We start from the raw sequence: 26,601 nt of genomic DNA on the forward strand, positions 1-26,601 counted from the left end.
TTTTTGCAACTCTGCCTTTGTGGTTCATCCTAATTTTTGTTTTCCTTTACAAAATCTTTCAGAAAATGTCTCATTACTTTTTAATAATTGCTTGAAAAAATATCCACGACTTCCTTCAAAAACAGTTTTCCAGATGTTAATCTAAGGATTCCTAATAATTTATCAGAGAAGTTCTTCGCAGATCTATCTGCATTTTTTTTTCACAAAAACAGGGCTGTTACGAAATTTTTAAAGTTGTATCCGCGAAAATCGCGACTTCAGAAATTCGATTCGCGCCAAGAAACACGAGTCCAGGACAAAAAAAAAATTCTAGGTTTTATTGACATTGCCATCTTCACTTTACATTATAACAAATGCATAAACGTGCATGATTAAAATCTAGTTTTTAATAGTATTTAAAGTGATTTTTTTCGCCTTATTTTAAAGTATCTACCATTGAGCAATGCAAGTTGTGATACGCATTTCAAAAATCCAATAATTCGTATTCAACAATTTATTTGTCACCAACCTTTTTTTTTGTAGAAGATCGTGCAATCTAATATGTTTATGGTAGTGCAACTACAAGCAGAGAGGAAGCTTTGTTTAAAAGATACCTAATAATTTCTTCAAGTATTTTTTTCATGAAATACATGAATATGCAAACACCAATTTTTAGAAAATAATGTTGCAAAAATATTGTTTTGTTTATGAGATGAGGACAGTTAAATAATAAGTTTAAAATGCATGCCATCCATTCCATGAAAATTGTTTTTATCCTTATAAAACTTCTATTCTCAATCAATTTGTGGTAAAAAGACTTAAAATTAATGTGATACAGTTAACTCCCCCTTACTCGATATTCCATAGTAAAAGTTGGATTTTATGGCTAACTCTATGGACTCTTGGATCACAGTTGCATTGGCTTTGTGTTCTGTAACTCGATACCTCCCTATATCAATGGTCCCTTCAATATCAAGTAAGGGAGAGTTTCCTGATTTAATATTTTTAACAAATCTCTGTTTTAATGAAAATTGTTCCATTTTTTCAGTAATATTCCATTATTCATTGACAGTAAATTTGACCATACATTTAAAACTCTTTTTACGTTTGACAAAAAATGACCAACTCTACAGGTCCACCTATACATTAATTTTGAACAACCTTATTAAAATATAACAACAAATGAAATTCAAAATTTTAAGAAAAAAAAACAAAACCCAATTAAAAAAAAATGACTTGTGAACTATTGTAAAGCATGGAAAATGTAATATACATACAGTTGTGTTCAGAATAACAGTAGTAAAAGCCCATATTTAAACAAAATGCTCAAATTTGGCACGCTGTAACTTTGTTTTTCTTTTTGTTTTTTTTTTTTGAAATTCTGACAGAGGACTCTAAATATCTTCAATTTCATTATCACAAAATTTGTCATAGTACTGCACACTGAGAAAAAACTAATATAACATATGACGTAGATTTCATGGCAAGTGAAATAATCGATGTAAAAAATGAAATGACGTAAACTTGATGGAATTAGAACTTAAAATACGTCATTCTTGTAAAATTACGTCCAATGTATTTTTAATTAAGTCATTCGTGACTTAAGTTTACATTATTTTACTTGCTTTAATGTGTCGGGCACATATGACGTAAATTTCAATGATTTTTTTGTGGATGAAAAGTTAAACACTACGTGAAATTGCTCAAAATAATAGTAGTTTTATTAGTTTTGATGTCAGCTGCAATATGATTTTTAAAATTTTTCCTTACTCATCGGTGTTCAACAATTTCCTTCAAAGTTAAAAATGAATAAAAGATCCAACTTTTTACAAAATTGTTGCTGGACAAAAATTTATCAAACAAAACTACTATTATTTGAGCGATTTAACCAGGTGCTAACTTTTTAAACGGAGATTTGAAAATTTTCGTTTTTATTTTCAATATTGTAATTAAGCATATTTCTTGTTAATTGTTTGATAAGGTACCTAGATACATAATAAAGTGTCCGCATATTATCCGTACAAACTTTGAAACCATGCATTTCGGTAATCAAGCTGAACAAATTTAGCATTTCAACACGGTTCAATATCTTGAGATATTATATTCATAATCAGTAAGTTTGACACATTTCTGATTTCAAATATTTGAAAAACCATGCCAAATGTGCTGAGTGGTGTTATTGAGCGCCATTTTCTAAGATTTTCAACGGAAGAGAAATGCATTTCAAACTCACAACATTTGAATAATTTTCTATATCCAGATTATCTTAAAGTCAAGAACCTATGAATCACCGTAAATATCAATAGAAAATTTAGATTATTTTCATTAAGAATTTAGGGAGGAACTATCTTTTGATTCTCTTGCGACCCTCGAGGAAAATGTCTTCAAATAAAATGAAAATGATTTACAAATAGAATGTTACTGCTTTTTATATTTCCATGAATAATATTTACTGATATCAAAGTGGTATAGTCAGAGCCGTAGCGTACCCCCATGGCGCCGTTGGTGAACCGCCATTTTAGCGCCCCTTATTCAAACATCATTTTTCTCGCAGTGTCAAGTTAACGTGAAATGTTTCGGAGAAAACTAGGACGACTCCTGTGAGAATTCCCCATCGAAGTTCTCAAAAATGGTCATGATTAAGCTCAAGTAATACTTCAAAATTAATATATATTGCATTACTGCTGAGTCTTTTGCATTCTACAAAACGTTTGAAATCTTTTTTAGAAAATACTGTGTGATAGTGTGACTGGCCCAATACTTTAAATTTATAATGTTGATTTAAGAGAGATGAGATGATTTATGCAAAATAAAATGATTTTCATTGTAAATATATCAAGATAACTCTCAAAAAAGTCATTTTTTACCAGACCTTACCCAGTGTCCCACCGTAATAACTCCAGCCACAGGAACATTCTAGAGTTCCTTCGGCTACTTTTTAGAACTAGACCTGTGTACGAGTGTAATGACAAAAAATAATTGAAATCCCTTAAGGCTGTGAACCGTTTCATCGATTCGTTTAACTTTTAACTTTTAGTTGACATTTCGATAGTTATTTTCCCCTCAAATGGTTAAATTTAACTTCACGGTCGACCCATTTGAGTTTTGACAGTCGAGTAGTAGTTCCGAACAAAGTGTCAGATTCTTAGTTATTCTGAAATTACCGAGATTAGAAAACTTTTAAGCTGTCAAGTTTAACCATGCTCCAGAGCAAGGTTATTTTTACTCGCATGGGAAATAACTATTGAACTGTCTAATTTTAAGTAAAAGTTAAATGAATCGGTTAAACGATCCACAATCTAAGAATCCGCTGAGCGGTGGGGGTTTTAGTTTTTTTTTTCTTTCACTCGGGTATATACGGGTTAATCATATTTTGTTGACTTAAAAGTACGTAACAACCGCAGAATAATTTTATTGAATTTTTTGGTCAACTTGTTCGACAATCAAGAATTTGTCGAATATTTCGCCTATAATTTTAAGAATATTTGTTAAAGTAGCGTAAAGTTTGGATAAAAATGAGAGGAAATTTATTTTCAGGAAATGTTCCAAGAGATCAAAGGAGGATTTCTCAATGAAGTTTGCCAACATAACCTCTAGAAAATACATTTAAAAATGGTATAGGAACATTATTGGAGAAGCAAAAGTTTCTCATTAATGTTATAATTTCGCTGGTATACACCCAACAAACAATTTGATGGAATAGGAGTAGAACAAATCACTCTCAAGCAGATCTTAGCTGAATAAACTGTTGTTCAGCTACTAATGCTACTTGGGCAGTTCTCTGATAATCCTAGTAGGAATTCGGTGATAATTCGCTCACGATTGAATCAACATTTTTGGTCGAGATTTTTTGGAAATTTGGCTTGAGGTTCCGTGGTACCATTTAGTAATATACCACAACATTCCGCTCAAAAGTCTGTCCTGAACTCGTTCAAAATTTTCTGTGGAAATTTAATTATCAGATATATGAATCTACTAAGAATTCTGTGAAATCTTTCTTGTTTAACTACCAGTTAGTAAAATCTACTTATTCGTTTTTATAGATATAGCTTATATACAATATTTTTTATGACATACATCGTTTTTAAGCTGACTTTTATGAAAAGGGAAAACTGTTTTTGAAATTCTTAAATTAAATTTTATTGATTAGTGTGAGAATTTCTCTCAAGAAATTTCAATATTCGATTCCGTCAACATTTTTAAAAATGCTTCCATATTTTGTTAGAATCGATCCAGAAATTGTTTCTGTTTCTGTTTACCACATTGTGTACTAGAATATGTTTATTCAGAGGCGGGGCCAACCTGGCCAATGGCACGCTACGGCACTGGGTATAGTACTGGACACAACTGCTCTCAAGGAGAAGACGTGGATTTTCAGTTTCAAATAGAAATTTCCTCATTAAAAAACAGGACTGTATATAACTGCAATTTTGCAGAATTTTATTCAGTAGCGATTTTCGCGCTTGGCACACCAAATCCGTTACAATTCCGTGAAAATCGCGAAATCCGCGAGAATCGCGAAATTCGCGCCTGTTGTAACAGCCCTGCAAAAACCTCTAAGAAGAATTTTTCTAATATTATGTTCTAGTGAGTATTAGAGGATTGCGGGGAATTGTGGAAATTGATTTCTGAATAAATCTTAAGAAAAGATTTATTCAGAAATCAATTTCCGCAATTCCCCGCATTAAAGGAATAGCTAGAAAATAATATTTAAAAATTTCTTCCAAAATTCCTACCTAAGAAAAATAAAAATTTAACATGAAAAAATCGTATGCATGTTTTATTGGAATACTTTCAACTTTTCATCTAAAAACTCTTCCGTGAGAATACTTATTAATATATACTAGACCTAAAAACATCTAGTTTTTTAGAAAATTTTTGTATTTTTGCATGCAAAAAAAATTCAGAGCTTTATATTTTCTTCTGAAAAGTTGAAATCTTAATCTTTCATTTCATAAAAAAGATTGATAATCGGTTGAACTGTTCAAAAGTTATGATTTTTTCACAAATTTAGAATCTTTTCCGCTGAGACCCACAGTGTGTGCCAATGAAAAATGACTGATTTTTTTATTTTCAATAAACTATATCTCAAAAATTAAAAACATACATTGCTGAAAATTTGACAGTAAACGTAAAATTTACTAAACTTTCAAGAAAAAAACGAGAAAAGCAATAGCCATTTTGGTCCCGAGGCAAAACACGAAAAAACAGAAATTATTGTTTTTTTTATGTAAAATTGAAAATCGGTCAAGCGGTTCAAAAGTTTTGATTTTTTTTTTAATAAAAAATTAGCAAAATTGCGATTTTTCTAGTCACCCTAATAAAAAACACGTGTATCCTTATTTCGGATAAGGAACAAAATAGCAAATTTTCACGGAGTTCGGTGACCCACTAGATCGATTTTTCAAGGAATGGCTGTATAAAGATTTAGCTACGGCTGTTGTAAAGATGCTGTGCAGAGTATCAATGTTAACATAAACGCATGCACAGTAGTTTAGGGCCAAAGTTTGGCAAAACTTTGAATTAGGGAGACAAAAGTTCGACCTTATATTACCCAACTAACAATTTTAGCGCTATAAGCCAAGATTATTTGCTCTGTGCTGTATAACAGTTGAATTGAAGCAGCGAACGCAGCAAAAAATGAAAGCTGTCAAAAATAGAACGATTAGTGTTAATACAGCTGTAACGCAAACGTTTTGCAGCTACAAATCTTAGCTGAATAAATTTCGTCAGTTATCGCTTTTGCTGCTTTCTCTAAGCTGTAACTCAACACCGTAAAAGATAGCAACCTAATGATGTGGAATAAAACTCGCCATCATCAATCCGGCTGCTTCTATACAATATGATTTGTTATGCTGCTCAATATATATTTAAGGAGCGCTTTGTCGTCAGTTATATAACGAGTTACAGCAGTAAGCTGTAAAACAACAACTTGTAGCGCATCTACTCAGCTTGTTGGATGTAAACATTGCGTTTGACGTTTCGCACCCTTTTACAGCCTGATGAAGTGGTGTAAGCGCGGCTATGGCATCTTTTACGATCATTATAAAATATTGTGTGAACCGTTTTCGATGTAGAACAAAACGGTGTGTTTTCTTTGCCTTTCAATATAGACTGTGGTGGCAACAAGGACAGCGTCGAGACTTGTGAATGCAGAGATCGTGAGTTCGATTCCAAGCGGTGGCAGGTAACGTTGGGAACATTAAATTCAGATACTTATGATATGAATTCCGGAAGCTGTGAAACAGCTTGAAAATAATATTTAATCGATAATACAGCGAAGCTGTATAATAATTATTCAACAGTTGCGAAATGGTTGAGAAAGCGCCTTCCGAAGATGTTACACGCTACTTGTCGTATAACTGTCAAGATAGAGAAATGATCGGTATGAATAAGAGCTGCCAACACAGCTTAAAAGTAGCTGAGTAGATTCGCCAGATTTGTTGATAAAAGGATCGCATAGAAGCTTTCGTTCGTATGTACAGCGCCTTTACTCAGCATAAAGCCGTATAAAGAGGGCCTAGAGAATGTTTACATTTGCATTAAATGTTAGTTGGGTAACTCATGGAAAAACGACCTAAAATTAACATCCAAAAACGTAAAAAGTTATCAAAATTCCAATTTTTATCTAAATTAGTCATCAAAATTTAATTTTTTAGCTTAGTTTTGCGAAAACCTGCTATTTTATAGTATATTGCAATGGACCCAATATTTCGACATAGATTTTTTCGGTAAAATCATAACCAGTAGGTAGATGCACCATGCGGTATTCATTTTTTCTCAACTATTATAGTTTTATTAAAAACATTGGTTATTCCACTACGGTCGAACTTTTGTCCCACCTTACTCTTCCTAAAGCATGCACTACCTAACTTTCGTAAATCCCCCATTCTCTCCCTCAAATGTTGCACGTCATTTTTTAACGTTCCTCAATGGGCAATGCCATTGCCCATTGGGTATTTAATAGTTTTGCTCCTTCAATATCTCAGAGTCATTTTTAACTGATCTGACCCACCGAAATAATTCCGAACCGATGAAAATTTATAAAAAAATAAATCAATGATTCTTGTAACACTGGATTATTGTGCAATTCCATAGGAGCTTAAACAAAGGCAATCCAACAAAAATGGTTGAGATAGAAGCATATTGAGTTTTTACCGCTTGGGCGAATAAAGGTTGAGAAATTGCGTTCGACATACGGTTTCACTAAACGTACTCAAACTACAAATCCTACCTTTGCAGTTGAAATGAATAGGTAAAAACGTTAGAAAAGACTTTTATCTTTAAATTACGATCACTGAAATCAAACGGACTTAATGGATTTGAATCAAAAATTTGTTTCATCAGAACCCATTCCCAGTGATAACAAAAAATAAATAAAAAAGGTTCCCATTCATGCTACGCATAGCAAAAATAACACCCTGACTAAAATAGGAAGATAGTCTGGAAGCACTTATGTTTATTCCTTTTACTGTCGAATGCATGTGGGTAGAAGGATAATCGAAACGATACGCAAAAGTGCAGCTTTTTGTGGCTTCCAGCTTATCTATCATTTTCTTTCATTAATTTTAAAAACGAAACCATTTCCCCATTGCCATACCATACGTTTGTACGTTCCTATTTGCACACAACAAACATATTCATGCAAGTAGCTGCCACACAAGCTCATATGTGGCAAGATGCTGGTCTCCATTGGAATAGTAGTTTGATTGAAATGATCAGAGAGGGTAGTAGATAAGATTAAATGAGATTTTTATCAGATCACATCCGTTCGTCCTAGTCAACAGAATTTTCATCAGGAAATGATGTCTGGATAGTTTGACTGTGGGTCTTCTCTATGCAAAAAAGATAGCATTTCAAATTGCTTACTAGAAGCAATAGAAAAGCAACGTCTTTTTCAGTATCCCAATGTTTCAATTGGTTATTGTCATTTTTACCAGAAGGATGAGGAATAATTCCATCCAACAAAAAAAAAACCAAGAATGAGGTGGGACAAAAGTTCGAACTAAAGGGAAAAAAAATCAATATATTCAGTAAATTTTGTAGCAGTTGATAAGAGAGACGAAGGATAGTAATATTGTGATACACAATATTGTGAGAAAAATTCAGATGAACACTCCAGTTTGCTTGAATAATACCGGAAACAACGATACAGTGATGGCATGTTGTTGCTGGGTTTAACAGCCGTCGAATGATTTCCAACAGATCCCGTCAATTTGTTTGCTTCATTGCTGATATAAACATTTGAACAGATTCCAGAGCTGTACACTCGCCTGTAACATGACAAGGCAAAAGATCGACTGGAAATTGATGATGTTAAAGACAAAGTTCATGCTAATAGGCCGAGCAGAGCCCGATAAGGTTGGTATTTTTTACGAGGGGGAAATCTCCAATCAGACCCCTGAGAAGGCAACTCAATAAGTGTTGGGATGCTGCACCACTGACGACTATGCATTTCAGGTGAGCAAATCTCGATGAATTGCTCAAGTGATGTACATAATGCTTAGATATTACCCTTGGCCTCAGACCCTTTTCGCCCGGAACCACCTTAGGGTATTTCTTCGGGGAGGGGCCAGTGTATTTAGCACTTAACGCATGTAGCAGAAGTAGCCTAGGCAAATTTCGTCTCCAAGCCAACGTAAACAACGATACAGGGGACCAGCCTCGGCAAAACTAATCCTTAGCAGCTGGTTATTGGTCATATTTGGCATGGCATATGCGCTGCAGTTCAAGCATAATTTGAGTGACAGCCATAGTTACTGGAATACACACTCGGCATCCACACACATTCTCAGGATTATATTGTACAGAGATGTGTCCCCTCCGTATGTAGCGAGCATGCAATTTCTCACAACAATGATACGCTGGGAAATTGAACACGACATGCTCCGCTATTTTCTCCAAACCAGCTCAATTGGGGCACGCAGGAGATTCTGAGTGCTCGAACCTACGCAGGTACTGCCTGTAGCAACGATGCCCTGACAGAAACTGCGTCAAGCGAAAGTTCACTTTCTTATAGTTTCTTTTATTCCAATCTGACGCATTTGGTATTAGCCGATGGGTCCATCTACCTTTGTGGAATTATCTCATTCCTGCAGCCAATCTCATAGCATTGTCTTGTTACGCACGTTGCGTCCTATGACACCTCTTTGGTTGAAGCATTGAATATCTTCCTTGATGATGAGCCCGATGGGCGTCATCCCAGCTATGATGCATACGGCCTCTTTAAAAACCGTTCGATATGCGCTGCTACTCTTAAACACATGATCCTATACGTGCTTTCTAATCGCTTTAAGTCTCTGTTTGTTCTTAGCGCTTCTGACCAGATTGGTCCTCCATACCTTAGTGTGGAAAGCGCCACGCCTGTCAGAAGCATGCGCTTGCTGGCAATTACAGCAGAGCTGTAAGACAATAAGTTACCTAAGAGATCGCTTGTACTCTATGGTGCATTCACCTAGCGAGATAAGCGCCCATTGCACGGACTTGCGGCTGCTGACCACCACCACCTCAGTATTTTGATGGACCAGTCCTAGTTTCCTAGTTCTCATCCATTCCTCAACTATAGGTTGTCACTCTCGCCACTTCTTAATCTGCCGCATACGGCCCTGGGGGCATGGGCTTGTGGGATGATGCGGGAAGAGCACATCGGCACCTTTTGTTTTAGCCATTACCACTCTGTAGGCGTCACCCCACGGATTTGAGTTGACATTCTGGCATAGACTATCAAAGCATGCCCGTTTTCCACTCCTGATTTCCTTTTTGAGAGCTAACTATGCTTCTCTGAATGCTGCACCGCGTTTTTCTCCTGGGACTGCGTGCACGTTGCATTCTTCGTCTAGCATGAAGGCAGATTGCTATAAGACTCGCAATTGATACGCACCACCAATACACCGCACAGTGATTTTTTTTGCCGATTTTGTGATCGAAATAGAATAGCGTCTAAACCGTTAGTTTTAGTGAAAAAGTTTGTTCAGAGAAGTTTCTTGATTTGTAAAAGCGCTTCTTTTGATACTAGCGGCCAGGTGATTAAATCACCTAAAAGTGAGATAAAAAAATAATTTTTTTACCTGTTCGCGATAGACGGTCGGTGTCTTCAGCAAAGTTGTAGCACATATTAATTCAAGACACTTTGTCTAAGACACCAAATTTCTATCTCTTATACATTACAAGATATGTAATTTTATCTTAAAATGACCCTTAAAAATCAAAATTTTAGTATAACTTTTTTCTACAATTTTTGATATTTTTTGTATCTTCTACAAAATTGTTCAACTACCAAATCTACATGTTTTTGCTGAACATTGCAACTTGCTATCTCTTATGGTAAAATAGTTATTTGCAAATAATCGATTTTTATGGGGCTTTTTTGGACTAATTGCATTAGTTTGGACGCAGATTGACGCACATAGCGATTTGCGATTCTGAAAGGACTATTTTTTCACTTTCAAATGACACTAAGAACTTTTGGCCAGAAGCGGTCTATTGATTTTTATGTTTAAACTAGTTAAACCATAAAAAGCATTTTATAGCTCCTACTCGGAGCATCGGTCTGTTTTGCCGGTAAACAAATTAAACAAACAAATGAAATTGATAAATCATGATATAAGGAAAGGTACAACTAATTTATAATCAAATCTATACCTGTATTTGTTGAACCAGACATTTTTCAACAGTTCTCACTGATTTCACAGAGTTTGTAACAGTTATAACAGAATTCAATAATATGCACTGAATTTAAGGTGAAACTCCTTTGAATCGGTAAACTTCCGTTTCAAAGTAGTGGTACACAAAATATATTCTCTTACTAGTTGGTAATAAATAGTGTAGTTACAATTAATAAGACTCCGTTGCCAGTAATCCCAGCATCAGTTCCAGTCTTTTTAATTTCAACTGAATAATACTGCTTGATATCATGCGTAACCATCAACATTCCTGACAGAACTGCAAGCGTGCAGCCGACTTGATGAATATTAGAAAAATAAAAAAAAGCGGAAAGTTGAGAACGGGTGATTGTTTTGAGCACGATTCTGTAAAGTTTTATGTTGTATCCATCAGAAATCAATGAGAAGGTGTCTTTCAATAAATAATTAATGAAAGTAAACTGAGTTCGGAGTTCTACGTGTAGCGGAAATGATAAAATTGGGCAAAAAGTATTTTTCGTTAGCTGGTGAGTAAGTATAAACAAACGAGAGAATGTTCGTCGCTCGTGTTGAAAATTAACACGATTTATGAAATTTGGCTAGTTATGAGTTACTTTAACTACAACAATGGTAACATAACAGTGTTCTGATGTACAGTTAGTAGTTTGGGAGTGAATAATATTAGGTAAGTGAAATATTTTGAGAAAAAATGTGAACCGCCGGCAAATGTGTTTGTATGTGTGAGGAGGTCATTTTCCCTGCCATGACAGGGATTCCTTCCAATATGTCTTTAAAGTTCTGATTCATGTCCAATCGGCGTTCAATGTTACAGTTTTATATCAAATCAGCAAATACCTTGTCTGTATTAGTATAAGTGAAATTTACATTCACTATAGAAGTGTCAGCACACATATTATTATCGATAGTTTTTTTTTTAATTTTGTTCCTACATCATAGAAGAATTTGTATAACACGAAGAGGATTTTTATTGGCTATGTCGCGTATCGCGAGATTTTGAAAGGAACAAAGACATTACATGGTAGCGCAACAAATGAAAGTTGCGTAACAAACGAATGGCACCGTTTACAAATTACGTAACGCTCTATGGAGAGCAGTGATGGAAAGTGGCGAACACTTCTTCTGAACTGGGACAAAAACAAAACCAAACGCTCCCGAGCGTCAGAGCGCTGGTTTACTCGCATCTGTCGGCTCCCGACTAACTGAAGCTAAAAGTGATTCGCGAACGTGTTCTGAGCCGTTCAGAGTCATATTGTGCTTTTGAGAAAAAAGCTGTTTCCGCTCTGAGATTTATGGTTTTCAAGGGCTTTTGACTACAAACTAGTAGTTTACTGTCGATATGATGGTTATATAATTAATTTGTCTGTCAAAACCATAATAAATCACACCTTGCTCGGTTACTCGCGAGTAAACGCTCCCGAGCTTGTTGCTACTTTTTTTGACATGTTCTCCCAAGCAGACGTGTGTGGACTTACTCACACCAGTTCCCGAGTCTGTGATGTTTGTTATGCGTTGGTATTCACTCGTGAGCTGCATCGTGATGCGAATTTTTCCAGCACTGATGGAGAGTCAAAAGTTGGGTCAAACGTTATGACTTAAACAAAAATAAAAACAAAGCATTTCCATGCTAAATGAAGTTTGTGGGTGAGGTAGTATATCAAAAATTATATAAATGGTCATAACGTATCAAATCCAACATGTTATATATGAAATAACGTTATGAAAACGAGAGAAAAGTCGTAAAACCGCAAAAAAAATGCATTTTTTTGGTTTAACTAGTTTAAACATAAAAATCAATAGACAGCTTCTGGCCAAAAGTTCTTAGTGTCATTTGAAAGTGAAAAAATAGTCCTTTCAGAATCGCAAATCGCTATGTGCGTCAATTTGCGTCCAAACTAATGCAACTAGTCCAAAAAAGCCCCATAAAAATTGATTATTTGAAAATAACTATTTTATCATAAGAGATAGCAAGTTGCAATGTTCAGCAAAAACATGTAGATTTGGTAGTTGAACAATTTTGTAGAAGATACAAAAAATATCAAAAATTGTAGAAAAAAGTTATACTAAAATTTTGATTTTTAAGGGTCATTTTAAGATAAAATTACATATCTTGTAATGTATAAGAGATAGAAATTTGGTGTCTTAGACAAAGTGTCTTGGATTAACATGTGCTACAACTTTGCTAAAAACACCGACCGTCTATCTCGAACAGGTAAAAAAATTATTTTTTTATCTCACCTAAAAGATTTAATCACCTGGCCGCTAGTATCAAAAGAAGCGCTTTTACAAATCAAGAAACTTCTCTGAACAAACTTTTTCACTAAAACCAACAGTTTAGACGCTATTCTATTTCGATCACAAAATCGGCAAAAAAATCACTGTGCACCGGCGGCCCGTTCTCTCTGAAAAGGGCTCTTCTCGGCATGGAAGCATCACACGCTCGTGATATCACAGCAACTAGCTCTTCACCGTTCGCGCCTCAGGGCTCCACTGAATACTTCGCCGTCGAAGCGCGCTGTTTACCAACCTCGAACTTGCGTCAAGTTACATCGCGCTGCCTTCCGCACGCCTGGTATTATACCATAGCGAATTGATTGATGATCGCTATGAGTTTTAATTTTATTTTGTTTTGTGGCTATAGCGGTCATGCGACTCAAAGCTAAAGGGAGTCTATAGAAGCAAATGATGGAAACGAATAGGTGCATAGCCGTCGCAAGGGAGCGACAAGATTGAAAATTTTTAATTAGGTAGTGAAAATTGAGCAAGCCATTTTAAAGTCAGTAAGCATCGAAGCGTCCTGTATTTTTCCTAGCTTCTTTACTGGAAAAGGGTTGGCTCAAAGCCTACCTTGAGTATGCCCAAATTCTTCGCTTTGTTGGGCTCTGCAACCGACAGTCTGATCGCTGCCACCTGGGTGCCCTGCGGGCCCTTTCTAAAGTGGATGGCCTTACTGGCTACGTCGATGTCACACTTTTCTTCGAGAGAAGCCGAGACCTCCGCTGCATCGGTGATTTATCCAGATTTTTACACAGGAGAGTCGTTTCTGCAGTAAGGGATCTTACATCAACCTCGTCACCAAGTACTTCTTGTGCCAGTTGCTTATAGACTGCATCCTTTTGCTTGGCGTCCTTCTTTAAGACTAGGATCATTTCACCAATCCCGTCTCCGTGCTTCGCATCGCCTTCAGAACCTCGGCATATTTTGCTTCCTCCGTTTTGATAACGAGGGCATCGCCTAAATTCCTATGTTTCGCTGTTTTCGGTTTAGCACTCGACTTGGGCTCCGTTTTCGGTTTTCTCCTTTCTTTCTATATTCCGACTCGTATTCACGGGTTGCTGTTGCCTTGCGCCTGTGGTTCATGTGGTTGCACTGCCTGTTTCGGGCTATCCCGTGGCTCTTTTTTCTTGGCTTTCTTGGCCTTAGGCCAACTCACCACCGTTGCAGGACATCGCGGAGCTTGGCTCGTGCCAGCTTTTCCGCTCTGGAGGACGGCCGCGTAGATAACTTTTCCCTTAGCAATCATACGTCTTTTCGCCACGTATACGCGTATCGAATAATATCATCAGATATATTCGCGTTGCCTGTGAAGGAAAACACTTCAGTCTGACACTACTTAGTGTCTCTTTTGCCTTCTACTTTGCCAAGTTGTGTGTAGTCCTACTTTGCAGCTAGGACTGATTGTCGCAATTTCATGAGACTTGTTTTCAACTCTTTGCTGATATTGCTTTTGCTCTTAACAAACTAGTTGGAACAACCAGGCGACGGATTTGGAACGTAATCTAAGGCCTGCCATGGTTTTACAGGACGGATGCAGCCTGCGCCATTACCCCACTCGCCGTTTCAGGCCAGTGTCACCTGACCCTACTAAAGGAGTAGAAGTCGCCGCTGTTAGCCTCAAAGCATATTATCCAGTACATATACCGTTACTTATTCTTAGTTGTGCGCTGCGCTTATGTATACTAATTGAGGCCGTACTGGCGTTGGTCCCAGCACTCCTACTCGTAGTTCCATGCCTTGTCCGTTTGTAACGCGACCAGTATGCAGGGTTGCCACATATACAGATTTATCTGTATTTTACAGATTTTCTTGAATATTTTGTGACCAAGAATCTGTATATACAGATTACAGATTTTGTGGAAATATACAGATATACAGATTCTGTATACATAATTTGGCCAAAATTATATAGATTCATACAGATTTTTGAGCAAAATGAAAATTTGTATTTTTGAAAACCTTAAAATTTTATCTTTGATGTGTCGATTCCTCAATGGTAGTTACAAATGGTTGGAATTTTAATGAATTTCTTACATAATGTTAACTTCTTTCTCAATTTTGATGCATACAGATTTAATATACAGATATTTTGTTCTAGGATACAGAAATACAGATTATTGAATTAAAATATACAGATTTAAATGTGGCAACCCTGCCAGTATTCCATAATCAGGATCTAACTGGCATCAATCCTGATGTGCTGGTTGGCACTCCTGTAAATTTGGGCTATGGTTATTTTGGTACTTTAAGCGACGCAGGTCGCTTTGTTAGAGTTGCATTCGGTGTTTTGTGGTTTTTATGAAGGTTCATCAGAGCCCACTGTAAACTCCTTCACATCCTGGGCAACTCCCCAACCCGCAGAGGTCTCCTGCATAACCAGACCACCAACCACCCCCAATTTGGCCGAACGCCGTTTGGCCGAATGCCGTTTGGCCGAACGCCATTTGGCCGAATGCCATTTGGCCGAACGGGTCGTTTGGCCGAATGCCGTTTGGCCGAATTATGAACAAAAAATATCAAATTACTACAACACTTATGTGTAAGATTCTTAGGTGTTGCCCAATAATTGATCAGCTAATTAATTGACTTTAATGATGTGACGGGACGTCATGTTTGTCGCTATATAAGTGCTCCAACAGAATGGTAAAATTGACCCGTTAATTTAGGACGAAGTTGTGAACCCCACTCATTGCATCAACACTCAAAGATCATGGTTGTTTCATCTGGGGCTACCAACGGTATGATAGGGTTCGAGTTTTTTTATGATTTCATTAGAAGTTTTTCCTTCTTTTAAGCATAGGCTATTCTTTCGAGTTATACTGGTTTCGTTACTGTTGGCAATAACTCAGCTTATATGTTAATAGGGAATTTCTCCTTCTTTAAATCATCGGCATTTCTTTGTAGTTGTTTGCATAGCACTTGCTTAAATTTTCATAAGAGTTTTTTTTTTCCTTTTTTTGATCATAGGCTGTTCTTTCTGTTTCTCCTCCAATATTAAGATTGCAACGTTTGAACTGAGCTCTGCACCATTACATGCGTGTAGCAGTAAACCGATTGACTCGGCGAACAAATTACGTGAAAAAAGCTCACAGTTTCTCACAGTTTAAGCAAAAATTTGCGGTTACTAGAATTATGAAATAATTTAATTAATACAATTCGAAGGATCGAAGCAATCAAGTCCTGCAGCAGGACTGAACCGTTTAATAACTGTCAAAAGCTGACTACAAACACAATGCAAAAGCTTCTGCTGGCAGCTATTACCACTAGCAGAGAAGTGAATATTTGCTTACATTAAGGATGTTCTTTTTTCAGCACTGACTGTTTGTTGAACTGACATCAAAGAGCCAATTATGTGTATATCAATGATGATTAACCTTCTTTAAAAATAAGCTGAATAAGTTCTTTGAAATTCAGCTTCGAAGCTCACATCAATAATATGCTAACTGTAATTCACTATTATTCCCTATTTCGGCCAAACGGCATTCGGCCAAATGGCATTCGGCCAAATGACCCTTTCGGCCAAATGGCGTTCGGCCAAACGGCATTCGGCCAAATGGCATTTGGCCAAATGACCCGGAACCTCCTAAACCTCATTCATTCCTCAACTATGAAGATAGAGTGCACTGCTGCCCACTCTACTTCCTCCATTGATTCGGTTGGCTTAGGAAGCAGTGTGGTAATAGATATGGATAGTTCAAGGTGATCGAAGAGTTCGTACCCCTTGAAGGCTGATAATAATGTTAGTTCTGAAGTCTTACCTTCTACGGACTGCAGAAGAAACTACGTTATTCCCTTCCACATCAAATGTACCATGTACAAAATCTTCATAAGACCGATCGTCCTCTACGGACATGAAACGTGAACTCTGGTCAAGAAGGAAGAGCTGCATGCTCTTGTTATCTGTTAAGATTTTTAACTAAATAAATGAATGTATTTCCGCTTTTTTAGTGCCGCAACTAGTTCTTTTATCATAGCATGATACGGTTTTCATCATTTATCCATATCTATCCAAGTAATAGCTAATTGAAAACATTGTGAGGTATCCTAACTTATTCTAGTTTGCATTTTTATTTTTCTTGTGTACCTATTTAGTTTATTAAAAATAACACGTACTAAGTTATTGAACAATCTCTGACGGTGTAGATTCCTTCGTCGAATATCGATTTGCGATTGCATTATCTTGTTAGGCTGCTTTTTGCGTCGATGCAAAAATGGAATGATTATGATGCCACTTTGATTAACTTCCAATCTGTAAAATCAAATTTCATAAGCAAAACTTATGGCACGATATGGAAATAACAAAATTACCATGAAAAACTCGACCGAATAATCCATGGATTTTTAAAGACAACTCCAAGTTTAGATTAAGATCAAAGACAAATTAGTAAGATACACCAAAGTCAAACTAATAATTTTCACAAGCACCAATCAGAAGAGCAAGACAACCGGACACACTGAAAATTTGATCGATTGGTCACCACCAGCGAAAGACCATCGATAAAGTTCAAAGATTGATAGAATATCTGGTTATTCATCTTTGTGTTCTTGGAAATTTGAGGCTTGGCTTAGATTCATAAAAAGTTTTATTGATCATGTATAGGTAAAAAAAAATTACATAATTGTCTTAACTTTCGCAATTCAAATGAAATTCCAGTGCTGCTACATCTATTCTATCGTTACACATGTTAACATAGTTGATGTAAAGTATAAATAATTTTAATACTGCAACTCTCTTTCTTAAGTTCATGTTTGGTAGTTCAGGTCGAAGTAAGTCATTGAAACTGAGACGCCGCCAGCCGTTGAGAGTCGCTGCTATTTTGTGCTGTAAGAGTGTCCATGCTCCCACAACGCGTGCACATTCGCTAAATTTATGCTTCAGTGTTTCTACTGTTGCTCCACAATGGGTACAGTTTTCGCCATCCACGCGTCTAATGTGATAATAAAGCTGACGATGCTCTACCTTTTCATTCATAATCATGAAGAGATCACTGCGCAAAGAGCTAGGTAGATGTCTGGAAGATGCGCCAAGCCACGCGCGTTTCCAGTTGATGTTTGGGTTAGCACGCTCTACTCTCGGCGCATCTGTTTGCTCCACGAAATAACGATAGATTTGTTCATTGCTTGGATTTTGCTGTACTTGATTTGGAAGGAGCCTTAGTTGTTGTCGAATCAATTTTAAATCCGGGAGATCAGCCGGCACTGGTAACTGAAATTGGTTGTCTGGGTGAGTGAAAGATTTATAGAATGGAAGTGAATCTATATCCTGCATATATCGGTTGAGCAACAAGGATTTACATTTTATTGCAGGATTTTGTAACCTGAGCCCTCCATTAGAACGTTCACGTGCGAGCTGGAGCATTGGGACACGGGCAGGCGTCCTGCTCCACAAGAAACTTCCCATTGTTGAAGTGAGTTTTGCGGTATGTACAGCATATGGAGAAACATTAGAAGCGAGGTACCAAATTCTTGACGTAATGAAAGTATTCAGAAGTGTTACTTTCTGGCACAGGTTTAGTGTTCGCATGGAGTGGAACCAAGCTAGTTGGGAAAATTTACGTACCATTGCATCCCAATTAAGTGTAATCATTAAGCGAATTGAGTTACAAAATATCACTCCCAATACTTTAACTGTGTTGGTTGAGTGTAACCATGGATGTAGCCTACGTCGATGGACTGTGTCTTCTGCAGGTTTAGCTTCGCTCCAGACACACGCTCAAAGCGATCGAAGAGTTCCTTCATGGTGTGTATTCTTTGCGTTGAGGTGCTGATTACGGTGATGTCGTCTGCATAGGCGACGATGAGATCTTCTCCACTCAAGCTCTCGAGTTTGGTTAACAGTGGGTGAAGATAAAGCACGAAAAGCAGCATACTGAGGGGGCACCCTTGCCGAACGGATCGTTGGATGGAGAAAGAGGGCGAGAGATGACCATTTATTAAGAGCCGAGATGAGGAAAGCATGGCGATCCGAGCGAGCAGGTCGACTAAACTTCGGTTTATTCCGAGCGAAGCACATGGTGAGATGTAGAAAGGGACGGCTTACACGATCGAACGCTTGCTCCAGGTCGAAGGAAATGAATTTCGCCTTTTGCTTTCTCTGGATCAACTGAGCAACACGATCTTTTAGAGAAAGAGTAGCCTGAAAAATGTTCCTGTTCGGGTTGGCGCATTTTTGGCTATCACTCAGAACCTGATGAACTCGTATTACGTTTTCTAGCCTCGCCTTTAGGATACGAGAGAGTAGTTTATAGTCAACGTTAAGCAAAGAAATTGGTCGGTACGAGTGAGCGGATTCATCCGAGCCTTTCTTTTTTATAAGAACGATCACGCCGTTCACGAACTCAGCTGGGAAATTACCACTGAGCGCTTCTTAAGATCAGGTTTAGTTCTCTATGGATAATGTCGAAGGTGCGTTGGTCAAATTTCTTCGGAATCCCATCTGGACCCGGAGATTTCCGAGAAGCGCTTTCTCGAATAGCTGAGAGAATTTCCGCCGTCATGATGTCACTCATGCAGGAATCATTCGCTTCGTCGTTTTCTGGGATGATTCTATCGCAGTCGAAACTTCGTTCATTTTCACCATTCCCTCTTTTTTCTGAGTAGAGTTCACGGTAGAAGTTCAGCATGTGTTGTTCAATATCCGACGAGTTGTTTAGTGTTGCATTCTCGACCCGAAGGCTTGTGATTGTTGTGCGTTTCCTTCTTCGTTCCCCCAACTGGAATGTTGATAGTGCTTCACCCGCAATGTAGGACTCGTTGATTCGGACGAACATTTGGGAGAAGTTGCTTTGTAGTGCTAGCATTTGCCCTTTGATGCGATTAATAGTCGGAAGAACGGTTGCATTTAAATAATATTGATCATATGCATTCTGCAGCTGAACATATAGACGCTGATGCTCAAGGTGGAAGTTGTCAAAGGCCACTTTAGACTTCCAACGAAAAAAGGATTTTATTTTTGACTTCGCATAACTTATCCACCACAACATCCATGATGGATAGTGTCGTCGCTGGCGTGTCCATGTATGCCAAAGGTGCTGGAATTCATCGATGTATTCGGCCGTCAGCAAGTGTGGACGCAAGCTCCAAAATCCACGGCCGGGTGCTCTCCCGAGGTTAGGCAGGCATATGTGTGCTGTGACCGCCTTATGGTCCGAAAAGGAGCACACATGAGTGTCGGCTGTTCGTATCTGTTGTTGTAGCTCTACATTGATGTAGATGCGGTCGATTCTGGATCTCGAGTTTGACGTGATGTATGTGTAACCGGCGTTTCGTGGATGTAGTTTCTCCCAAACGTCGCATAGCTGTAGTTGTTGTACAACTGTTCGTAGAGCAGGACTGGAATTAGAGCCTGTTGCGTCACACTGCCGTATGACACAATTGAAGTCACCAGCAAGGATTGTATTTCGAGTGCCATGCCGCAGGTAGTAAGCAAGGGTATTATTGAACAGTCGTTCTCTCTCGGCTCGCAGTTGCGATCCGCTGTGCGCGTAGATGCTCACAAGAGTGGTATTTTCGACTCGAAGAGCTACTATTCGTCCGTCCAGACTCTTTTCAACATGTGAGAACTTTATATGCTCTTTAAGAGCAATCGCCGTGCCTCTGCGCATTTGGTCCACGTTGCTGATGGTGTTGTAGCCAGGTAAGTGGAGCTGCTCGTTTTCTACCTCCTGAATGAAGATAATATCGAGTTCCATGGTACGCGCAAAGGATCGTAGTGCATTAGTTTCCGTTTCGTTCGTGATCGTATTAATATTTATTGTGGCTATATTATAGCTGTTGTACTCCATATTATCAGTTTGCTGATTCGATTGTCGTGGTGTTCTCGGTTTGATGGCGCATATTTTTAGGGAAAGGTCCACGACGAGAGCGTTTGCTGTTGTTGGAGGCCGATGATTCGTCCGTTTCGTGCCCGTCGCTTCGCTGGGAGTCGTCAGCCCGTGGTTGGTACTGCTGAGGTCGAGGTGTTGATTCTTCTAGCGGAGTTTGAGCGGAAGGTGTTTTGATGGTTGCTGGAAACGTCGGTGGAGGCATTAGCAGTGTTTTCGGTTGGGTTCTCGACAATGAGTTAGAGCGAGTTGAGAGTTGGCTGGCGAGCGGTTTGTATACCGACTCTTTGCTGGATGGCGATGGCTTATTTGCCAATGGACTGGTTGAACGTGACGATGGTTGAGTTGATGTGTTGGTAACAGATGATGCTGATGACGATGGTCTAGTTACACTAGAGATGTTCTTCTTCGGAGCTGAAGACTGCTTTGTCACGTTAGCGTACGACGGTTTGACTTGGTCAGCAGCCAGTTTTTGAACCAGCAATTTTTTTATTTTGTATGCAGGAAATTCCGTTATGTATGGACTCACCGCGATGGCGACACGTGGGGATCTGGCCATGGTAAGAGATACACGTGGCTTCGCCATCGATGGTAACGATAGACGGAATGTTTTGTTTCACTATCATTCGCGCTACACGTATACCTGTCGACACACCCTCGAAGCGATATTTCCCGTCCCATGATAGGTCACGAATTGAAAGCACATCACCATAACTTTTAAGGAAGACGGTAATAGTCTGATTTGACACGTCTTCCGATAAGTCATAGAGTTTGACATCGGTGCCTCCATCTTCCATCAGCAGGCGAATTGGGTACCGCTTGTTGTCGATGACAAGTTCGTGTTTGCCATCGTGCTCGTCTACGATTCGTTGAGCGATCGACAGATCGCCTGTCTTAACGAACACACAGCCGAGGTATTTACTGCATTGAATTCGCTGTATTTCTTCTCGCTTCAAGCCGAGTTCTTCACCGATGAAATTATGCAGTAAATTATGCAGGAACTGTTCCTCGAATGAAGGTTTTTTCGGAATATTCGCGTAATCGATCCGAAAAGTATTTTCGCGGCGGATCATCGCGGTACCGAAAATCGTGACAACACAACGCGTGACACGGGACGGCCCGGAAAAGCCTTGAAAAGGGATGCAATTAAAATTTCTTCGGCTATATTATAATCGACTTTTGTGGAGCAGCGAGAAACAAAAGACGCGTCTGCTCTTCACAAAAGCTGAGCGATAACTATCTTAGATTCATCTTCACCATAATGCTTCCAGTGGAAGGTTTGTTCGTTGACAAAGCATCCCACTAGATAAAAATCGAGTAATTAGTTAATAGCCTATGACTATTTAGAGATAAACAAAAACTTCATCCAGTTTTACAGACATCCTTGGAAGGTGGTTTTATCAAGTAGAACATTAGTATCCTGGAGAGAAAATAGAATGCTACTGAATACACCAATCTTTCGCTTTCCTACATACCAATCTCCTCCTCTAGTGCGATAACATTTGTAAGTTTTGTTCCTTCACAAGCGCCGTGGACTGGAAAGTGCGAAAGGAAATTGTTATCGCTGCGATTTATTTATATCTTATCGTTGGAAATAAATTTATATTTTCATGTTTATTTCCACTCGTTTTATTTTTATTGCACAGCGAGGTTCATTGAAAAGTGAGAAAGCTCTGGAAGTGTGGCCCTCCACTGGTTTAATATGCATAAAAAGTAAAATAAGATAGCACATAAAAAAAAGGAAACAGCTGTTGGTACAAGGTGAGAAAATTGGATTTTCCACGGTGCACTAAAACTGTGAATGGATGGCTGACTTCAATGTCATCAATACATCAATCGTTTATACAGGATTATATTGTCGCCTTTCTTATTGCTATCAGCAGTTGAAAAGTAATATATGATGAAATAATATTGTGTTGTTCAGAAGATGGTTTGCTTTTTAATGATGTTTATGCGCATATGTTGTTACTCATAGATATATTGAAGTCAATTCTTCATTAAAAGTCTACGGATTGTCAGTTGTCGTGCAGCTGACAACCGCTAAAAGCACCGCGCTGACGCTGTGTTGAAATGGAAAACACCAAGTTTGTACCAATTATAACACAGGACAAAAATCCTACCGGAGGATCTATCTATCGGTGTCTATCAGTAAACTTTTTGAAAAAGTTATCATTCTGCTTCACATCAGCGAAAATTCAATATTTTGTTGCGAAGACGGGTTCCACCGGTGGTCTTCGAAGAATATAAGATTAAGGCTCTAATGACGTATTGAAAGAAAATTTTGGTCGATCCAATGCTTAGTCATGTTTTTAAAGTGTGTTCTTCGAAAAATGTCAAAACTTTAAGTATAAATTTGGAAAACAAAATTAAAAAAAATGTTTGTCTCAAAATACCTACGATCTACGAAGTATGATTAACTCATTATCTTTCAAATAGAGAGAGCCATAGTGGGCTTCGTGGCCGTGTTGTTAGTGTCATCAGGCAATGAGCACATCGTGTCATGGTGTGGGTTCGATTCCCGCTGCAGCTATAGAAATTTTTCGTCAGGAATATTTATCGGCTGTACCATTGGAGCATGTTTGTCCGTTGCCTAGTGTTGAGTAACAGTATGTGCAGCTAAATGGCTGAAGACGGTGTCCGTGTCTTTTTTTTTTTTTCATAGAGAGCTTCAATAAGTCGTGTCAGCACACAGATATGGACAAAACACTTTTGTATGTTCTTTAGGATGTGAACCCAAACTTCTGCATGGGAGTGTGTATATCCCTTCGTTAATTAAAGTTTGACAATGAGGATCAAATTCATATTAAAAGATTAAGCAACACTTACTCATAAATTAAGGAACGAAGTCCTTGTGATGATATCTACTAAAAATATTTACTACAATAGGTGTTTCATTTTTCCTCATGAAGTTTGGTGTTGCAGTTTTCAATTGATTGTCCGATCGGTTAATCCGATAGCAGTAGCTGATAACGAACGAACTTGTACCATTGCGCACGTTGTGATTATTCTATCAAATCCGGAAACTTTTCAATTAGTTTTGCTTCTTTAGATACGGAAAACGCATTCCCAAATACTTCTTACAAAATTTTGATCGTAAAATTGAAAAATATAATGATTTTAGTTTCCTAGAATACATTTCAAAAATATTTCAACATTATCTGTCAAATTTTTCACTTTAGTCAGTTATCAGAACTTCAAGTATAAGTAACAGCAGCCTCAAAGCAGCATTCTTAAACCAATATTGTTCAATATTTTTACATCTTAATTCAAAGAAAGTAGGGTTCCATGTCATATGTGAAGTATTGCCAAAAGGTTTGGATATTCATTCCGTGCTGCATCAAAATCCCGGACGCTTCGAAATCCGGACACTAGGGTGCGGATTATTTTTCAAAAGTTTGTCACCTCCCCAGGAGAAAGGTCGCATGAGACGGAGACAAAATAGGTGGAAAGAAAGGGCTGGTGGTACTGATCCCCAAGCACGTACCTAAACAGCCTAAAATTGGTTCGAACTAGCGGAACCATTGACGAAAATGAATCGAGTCTATCAATATTAAAATAAAAGCATACGTTTCACATACAAATAATAAGAATGGTGTATTTTAGTACTTACGTTTAATTTCCGCTTAACCTACGATTACCCTACTGTGTTAGTGTGCATGGGCGTCAGTGTCGAGTGTATCCCGCGGCGATTGGTGGACAGCATGCTTGCCCGGACAGAAGCAAATTCACCAGCGACGTGCCAGCTACTCCAACGCTAGCACACCGATCCATGATCGTGCTAGGACACCTTCCCGGCCTGGCGCACAAGTTGGTCATGATAGAAAGGCCTAATAGAGGAGACATTATGGAACACTTAATTCCGCACCATAAAAGACGATTTCAATTTGGGAAATGCTTTAGCTTCACGCTTACCGATCTCATTGTATCCTCCTCCTCTACTCCATTGTAACACTACAGAGCAGCATGCATAAAGGTAGTGAACATCTGCGGCTATGCAATAAATTTAACGATTAACAAGATCTCTTTCCAATCACTTTCACTGTTATTACCTTGCTCTGAGCCCAATAAGCTTAATTAGCTTTCCACTTCACCACTTCACTTTTTGCCACAGAATTAAAAAAATGGAAATTTTGTTCTACAGCGGTCAGGCTATCTCACGTCTACGTGCACTCCACGAACTTTCCTGCGTTCTGCCTGCTTGACAGTTAACCGAGAACTAACTAACCAGCTCAAGCGAGCTCCACTTCTACCTTTCGGTATGGATGCTGAGATCGTAATCTCTTATCGTCTGTGGGTGGTGATAAGAGCAGATGATCAGTGGAGAGTGAGATCCTCGGCTCTGGGAGTAGAGGGGCATACATGAGGGTTACTGATACATGATTATGGTGCTTATTGGTACGCTATGCATATCGTGTTGGGCTGTTGGAGCACGGGATTCTCTTCATATCGGGAGATGACGAACATGTGTTGCATGGGACTTACAGCTGGATGTAGAGTGTGTGTTCTGTTGTTCTGTTGTGGTGAGTGTAGTGTATTGTACATGGTAAGAAAGACCTATGCCTTCATTTCATACGGCGACAGTGGGGAGCTTTGATTCCCTCGCGAGGCCGTTGGTTGTGAGCAGGTTACAATACCCCCACACCAGACTGCAATATGGGAGACCATCCCAATATAGCAGTATCTCTCTTACCATGAGCAATCCACTCACACGATCGACAATTACCGACCTAGTAAAGTAGTGTAAGGTTTCGTCAAGTGTAATCTGTTAATCCACACAGAGCACATTCTTGTCTGAGCTTAATTTTGACCTCTCATATGGGTATTGATGGTTGTTTACCAGATATGGACAATTTATTGGTTTACTGGCTCGATTTCAGCCTACGATGTATTTCAACAATAGGGACCACATCAAACAGGAACAGATCAACGATCATTCGTAATTATTGCTGTGGCTGTATAGAGTTTGTTTACCTTTTAAATCCTATTATTAAGTGCAGACAACAGATGGTTATACTGGACCTTGGCTGAGGAGCTTCATCCTTTAAGCAAAGAAAATTATTAAGAGTACAAATCATACACACAATTCGTACATTCATTTTAGCCAAATATCCATATATTTTAATACCTTTTACACAAATTATCTTACGCAATCAAACACGAATCCTCAGTCGAACTAACGCGATTTTTCAATCGATTACATCCATATACGAACTCAATACTTATTCTACGCGATCTCTCAGTTAAGTCTACGCAAATATACTTTTAATTCAAACTTTTACATACACACGAACATTTATGCTTAAAATACGCAAACTCTCGATTAAACTTACGCGAATACTTAATTGATTCAAACTCTCACGCAAATGCAACATTTTCTACTTAAACTACGCAAACTCTCGGTGATCACCATTTCCTCGAACATCCGATACACATCTCAGTTTCTTCAATACAAACGCACGCGATTTTCATTTATACACGATATCTCAAACGAACATACTAATTCCGATCTTTTCACACATCTCAAATAAATTCTTACGTAATCTATCCCGGAATCAAATCTTGCGCCGCAAACACACCTAAATTTCTACCTTCTTCATCTTCCAGCTCATATGATGTTGCTCCTCTTCTAGCTATTATCTTACAAGGAACATAAACGGGGCCAAGTTTGGCTGAATAGTGATCAGCAGCACTTGAAATTTTAAAGTTCTTCTTGTAAACTTTTTGACCAATGTTAAAAGTAGGTGGTAGACCTTTGTGTCTGCTGTCATAGTTCTTTTTGTACTTTTCAAACTGTTTTTTGTTGTTTTTGACTACCTCTTCATATACGGTACCCATAGCTTTAGTCCTGCTTTGGATGAATTGAT

At 38.2% G+C, this 26,601-nt stretch overlaps 1 long non-coding RNA gene across 1 annotated transcript; it reads right to left on the reverse strand.

The window, feature by feature from the left end:
- Nucleotides 1-24,450: 24,450 nt before the first annotated feature.
- Nucleotides 24,451-25,169, reverse strand: LOC110674543. The gene is made up of 3 exons (XR_002498969.1): nt 24,787-25,169; nt 24,650-24,727; nt 24,451-24,564 (listed from the first exon to the last, which is right to left on the reverse strand). It is a non-coding gene; the product is annotated as an uncharacterized LOC110674543 (long non-coding RNA).
- Nucleotides 25,170-26,601: the final 1,432 nt, after the last annotated feature.

This window comes from Aedes aegypti, chromosome 1 (genome assembly GCF_002204515.2).
Source record: "Aedes aegypti strain LVP_AGWG chromosome 1, AaegL5.0 Primary Assembly, whole genome shotgun sequence".
In the NCBI taxonomy this organism is placed as follows: domain Eukaryota; kingdom Metazoa; phylum Arthropoda; class Insecta; order Diptera; family Culicidae; genus Aedes; species Aedes aegypti.